Below are 6,540 nucleotides of genomic sequence, written 5' to 3'. Positions count from 1 at the left end.
GGGCTTTTGGGCCCAAAACCTCTAATGGGCCCTACGAATGCTGATTTAGCCCACTAAGCCTGCTTAATCCAAATTTTACAACAGTACTAACCGTGTTAACATGCATCTTTTCCAAATTCCATTTTCCATCAATTTTACCCAAATAGGCCCAAAAGCCCATTTGGCCCAATTCTTGCCCATTGAGGCCCAACTTACCATCGTGCACAAAATTGAGTTCTTACCCGTTCCATCGATCCAAACACCGATCTTATCGTATTTATCGCATATATACCCACACACAACATTACAAGTTCTTGAAATGCCGGTATTTTAGCATTTCGGCTTCTCAGCAGATATTAATCTAAGCTACTACGAGGGTTAGTACACACCTGTTACGGGTTGAAGTTGAAACGTTTCCATAATCAATCACCTATGATAACCACCACCTGTCACTCAAACTTAACTAATCCAATATCAATATATGTAAATCCTAAGCACATCAGTCATACGGGACATAAGGGCATATTCGTCATTGTACCATACAAGGGTATTACGGTCACTTTACCCTACAGGGGCTTTACGGTCTTTTTACCTATTAGGGGTATTTTAGTCATTTCATCCTACAAGGGTGTTTTGGTAAATCTACAAACCAAGGGTATTTCAGTAATTTTGTAAACTAACGGTATTTCTATAATTTTTAGAAAGTCAAGGGTATTTCTGTAATTTTGTAAATCAGGGGTATTTTGGTAATTTTACAAATTGAAGGTATTTTGGTAATTTCACAAACCAGTGGTATTTCGATAATTTTACAAACTAGGGGTATTTTGGTAATTTTACAAACTAGGGGTATTTTGGTAATTCTATCTTATAGGGGTATTTCAATAATTTCACAACCGAGGGTAAAACGGTAATTTTGTAAACTGAGGGTAAATTGGTAATTTTGTAAATTAAGGGTAAAACAGTAATTTTATAAATCGAGGGTGAAACGGTAATTCTATAAATAGAGGGTAAAATGGTAATTCTACAAATTGAGGGCATTTTAGTAATTTGGTAAACTAAAGTATTCTAAACAGGATAACAATACGAATAGGCCTAAAGCCTATTCTCATTAAATGGGCCCACACGCTCAGTGGCCCTTTTAGCCCAAATCTAGCCACAAATATGAGATTCACCTAACTTAGTCCAATATTTACTACACAATCAAACAACTTATCCAATTGGGCTGTAGGCCCATTAGGCCCACATGACCCCTTTCTACCATCGCGCCCAAGTAGCCATCCTACAGCCTAGAGTAGCAAGAAAATACACACCGATAAGAGATGGAGTTAATCCACGCCCGAGCACTCTTAGCCGACGCCCAACCCAAACGAGCACGCCATACAATGAAAGGGATCACCAAAAAAGGTACCTTTACTCTCCTCATGGTTCCTCTATTTAAAGCCGACCAGAACCACTCTTATGTTAGCTTCCGATATGGGATCCTCCAACATCGAGTTTAAATTTAACACCAACTCTTGCCACCCCTCGTTAGCAAAATAAATGCTCCTTGTTTGCCATGGGATTCAACCCATGCCTCCCTCGATGCTCCACACGCTACTTGCCACTAAGCCACAAGGCTTTTTGTGTCATATTTTATCCCCAATTAATTATAAGGTCTAAAGGCCAAAGTCCAGGTTCCCTTAAAAAAAACCAAAATAAATTGCAAGAGCCAAGGCTTGAACCCAAGCTCCCATACAACCTTAATGATGCCACAACCACTAGAGTACAAGCTTCCTTGTGTCATTTATTTAACACAATAATTTAAAAACCCTCATCCAAGCATCCATTTTTTTTTCACTTAATACCAAAATTTTTGCTAAAGCCCAAGTTTGAACCCAAGATTTCTCTAACACTTCTCAGGGCCATTAACCACCAAAGCAGAAATTTAATTGTGTTATTTCATTGCACAATTAAATACCTATAAACAACCTCCTTACGGACCCGCACTCAAGGCCCAATACTTCTAGGCCCAAATTTGGGGTGTTACAATGGCAGTCGTGGAGAACCTTTCCCGGTGGAGTTTCGAGTCCCTGAGTAATAGTGAGCTTTGGAGCTCTTTATAACTGTGATAGAATCAGGAACTATTTTAGGAAATATATAAGGAAGGGTAAGTACTCAATATGAATTAGCCAAAATTAAAAATTGTAAAATAATAATAATAAGTCCTTGTAGACGGGCCAATTTGCATGGGTCCACATCAAGAACAAATAAAGAATTAAAAAAAACAATTAATTAAATGACCATTTATAGTTCAAAGCCCAAAATTATTACAGTAACCCAATACCCAAATTACTACCCAAATCCAAACGGCCCAAAGCCAATTGCCCAATACCCAAAATGAGCCCAAACGACCCAAAACTTTGGTCATCAGAAACCCTAGGGCTTTCTCCCTCACACTGCAGCCAAGCCTCAGCCCTCGCACCGTACGACGTGCCAGCTACCTCCGTACACCTCAGCAGTGCCACGTCCATGCCTCCGTATGCCAACACAGCCCCTTACATGCGCCATGCACCCCGTACCAGCAAAAAAGGACGAACGCGCAGCAAAACAAACAAAAAAAAACAACAACAAAGAATATTGTATTTTGATTTATTTTTCTATCATTTTACCCCTTTGGCTATAAAGCTAAGGGATTTCATCATTTGTAAGGTTACGCACACAAAGAGAATGCAATACAGACGCAATACACATAGATTGAAAAAAAAAACAATTTCTTGAGAAGGTGATCTTCATTTTCGGCTCTATTTTCTATTTCCTCTGATTTTTCATCATTTACATTCAAAAAAAGAAAGAAAAAGGGGACTTACTTTGAGTTTATGCCGTCGATTCCCTTTCTCTTCGTCGAAATTGGAGTTCAAAGGGAATCCGATGGCTGAAAGGAGCCATGCTTCGAAATGAGGCTAGGTTTCTTTGAAGGAGAAAGTATAGGTTGCGGCTAAAGAGAGGAAATGAGGCTAGGTTTCAGCCGAATAGGCTAAAATAAGCCTTTATATAGGGCTTCAAAATGCACCGTTTCAAGCCTTGCCCAAGGGCTCTCCAAACGGTGTCGTATTGTTACACCCGACCCGATGCGTTTTTCCACCCTAGGACCCACGCGTTCTTATAGAGAGGGGATAATTTCTCAATCGGTCCCTCCTTTTTGTATGGGCATTCAATGGTGCCTTATTTATTTCATCTCCTTTTTTAATTTGGCTTTACAATTTGCGTGTGTTTGCAAGTTAATCTGCATTTTAACGCTGTGCTTTGAGGGCTGGTCTATTTCCAGTTTAGGTCCTTCTGAACTTGCGTGTATCGCATATTGGCCCTTTTTATTATTATTGTGTTTTCAAGTTATCCCTTTTGTTTTAGTTTGATTCTAACTAAATCCTTTTAGTTTATAGGTTTTTTTCTCGATTACTTATTTGCACATTTTAAACTATCCCGGTAATTGCTTCTTTATTATTGTAAATTTGTTTTTTATAATACCATCGTCACATTTTGTGTATTTTATGCAAATGTTTTACACATTATCATATATATGTATATATATACTTTATAATAAGTAAACTTTATTCTATACACATTATTAGATCCATGATTTTATACCTATAGTCTTCTTTGTACAATGAGTTTGGGTTTATTTTATCATGCTATTTCAACATTTATATGATTTTCTTTAAATATTCTAGATATATTTGTACATATACATTTTTAATTAAAGTTTGTAATCTATAATGTTGATTATTTTAAAGTACTTAATATGTTATACATGTGTTGAGCTATTTCAATAACTTTTTTATGTATTTTTAATCACCATTTTGTAGTTCATTTTTATACTATATTATTTAAAATATTTATATAACACTTGTTCAAATGTTTCATGTATACTTATTTATGTATTATAAATAATTTAATCCTATATACATATTTAGTCCCATGCTAAATTATTTCATTCTCTTAAATTTTTCTATATATGTATATATATTTTTACGTATATAAGTCATTTTTTAAGAACACATTTTACTATATATTGTATTGATTTAAAATTTCACATTTAAATGCTATTTTTATATGCATGTACGTTTATCAACTTTAAATGGATGTATCATCTTTATAATGTTTATGCATGTTATTTGATTCAAATGTCTTCATTATGTAATATCTATTTCAAAAAATATTTATATGTTCTTAGTTTTTATAAATCATCTTAAATTCTAACATTTGGTTTGCTCATCAAAGTTGTTTTGTATTATGTTAATTTTATGTTGTTTGATATCTCATGGATTAGTTGTTTTATTATTGCATGCATATTTGTTGTATCGTCATATCAATTATTCTCCATCCATGTTTTGAATTTTGACTACATGTGCCTTAGATTAGCCATACTTGATTATTAGTTTATTAATTGGCGTTGTATTTTATGAGTGTTTATCACCCTACGTTTTTATTTCTCTTTCGAGTTTACAAATGTTGCATTGTAATTTTTAACCCTTTTTTTAAAGAAAAATTTGTAATTACTCCATCTTATTTCAAGTAAAATTAATACATTTTAAGCTAGTTTTATAACTATTCATTTAAAAATTCTTTAAAACGAAGGCAATACTCGATGTTTGGCAATTCGGGAATCGTGCCCTATCGTGCTGGGTTGCGATTTCCCGTTTGTTCAAAACAAACAAATATTCCTTTGGAATTTCACTCATGTCTTTAAAAATTCTTCAAAACGAAGGTAATGTTCGATGTTTGGCAATTCAAGAATCGTGCCCTATCGTGCTAGGTTGCGATTTCCTGTTTGTTCAAAATAATTAAATATTCCCTTAGAATTTCACTCATGATCTTTGAATTCTAAATTAAGGCAATGTCCGATGTCTAGAACTTCGAGGAATCGTGCCCTCTGTGCTGGGTTTCGATTTTTTCGTTGGACTAAACAATTGGGAATCCTTTCGCGATTTTCAAAACATAAACTTTTAGAAGTCGAAATTTATCGTGTTTTTTGAGGGTATAAAGGATAGTATCCTATCGTGCTGGATGTGACGCTATATTCCTTTGAAACAAGAGAATTTTGACAACCAACTTGGGCTATTCAAATGTTTATAAAAGCAACCACAGTTCAAAAAAAACATTTTCAAATCTTAGATATAAGGACAGTATTTAATTGGTTTGGTACCAAATTTTGGGCGTAGTGAGGGTGCTAATACTTCCTCATGCGTAACTGACTCGCGAACCCATTTTCTCATATTTTTGTAAGACCAAAGTCGTTCTTTTAGTAAAAAGAAATATTTTATTGAAATAACCAAATTTCTAGGTGACCCGATCACACCTAAACAAAAAGATTGGTGGCGACTCCATATTTTCGTTTTTAAAAAGTCAATTCCCTATTTTTCATTAAATTTAAATCTGAAAGATGGTTTCGATAGCTTGGCGACTCCACTGGGGATGCAAGAGAGTCTAGCCATAATGTGCTCAATTTGAAGTTAGGGACTAAATTGAATAAGTTGCAAAACTTGCATTCTAGAAGTTTCTAGTATGAAATTGCTTTGAAACATTAATTAGGAGGTCTTAAATAGAAATTTGACCAATTTCTAAGTGATGGACAAAAATTGGACATGGATGGAATTTTTGAAAGTTTAGTAAGGAAGGGCATTTTGGTCATTTGGTAATTAAAAGAAATAAAAAGGGAAAATAAAGCCAAAATTGACTCATCTTTTTCATGTAGGCCGAAATTAGCATGGGGGAAGCCATGGCTAGGGTTTTCAAGCTTTCCAATCTCAATAGTAAGTCCGTTCTAACCCCGTTTTTCAAGTTCTTTACGTTTTTGGGATCCCGGTAATTTGATTAAGCTTATTCTAGCAATAATTTAAGCTAGGGTTCATATTTGGAAAAATACCCATAGGTGAAATGTGTTTATTTTGCTTTTTTATGATAGAATATGAGGTTTTAAATTATGTTAGACAACTTGTGCTACTCGGTTTTGAGTGAAAACGAGTAAAAGGGCTTAATCGGTAAAAATACCTAATAGTCATAAGTATATGTTAGAGTGAGAATTTGATGTTTCCATAGAAGGGAAAAGTGATCAGCATGTCATAAAACATAAGAATAAGGGATGAAGTTTAATTCTCGAGCCTAGGGGAAAAAGTGTAAATATGCAAAAGTTTAGGGGAAAAATTGTAATTTTTCAAAATTTTGAGTTAAGGACTATTTTGAATATTAAATTAATTAAATAAATAAAATATGATGTTTTAGATCCCGAAAAACGAACCTAGAATGAGAGAAAAATCAAAAATTGGAAAAGTTGGTAAAATGGTCGTTTTAGTATCGAGGTAAGTTCATATGTATAATAAGCATTAATTTATGCATGTTTCAATGTAAAATTGATATATTTATTATGATTTCGAGATGTTGAATGTATGTAAGTTGGTATGATAATAATACTGACAATAATGTCAGTAATTTATATTTGAAAGTTAAATTTAGTGAATTAATTGAATCATGTTAAATTAAATGATTATGGTGCCAAGTTTATGAATTGATTTAAAAATATGTCTA

This window comes from Gossypium arboreum, chromosome 12 (genome assembly GCF_025698485.1).
Source record: "Gossypium arboreum isolate Shixiya-1 chromosome 12, ASM2569848v2, whole genome shotgun sequence".
NCBI lineage: Eukaryota > Viridiplantae > Streptophyta > Magnoliopsida > Malvales > Malvaceae > Gossypium > Gossypium arboreum.
Note: the sequence above shows the minus strand (reverse complement) of the source record.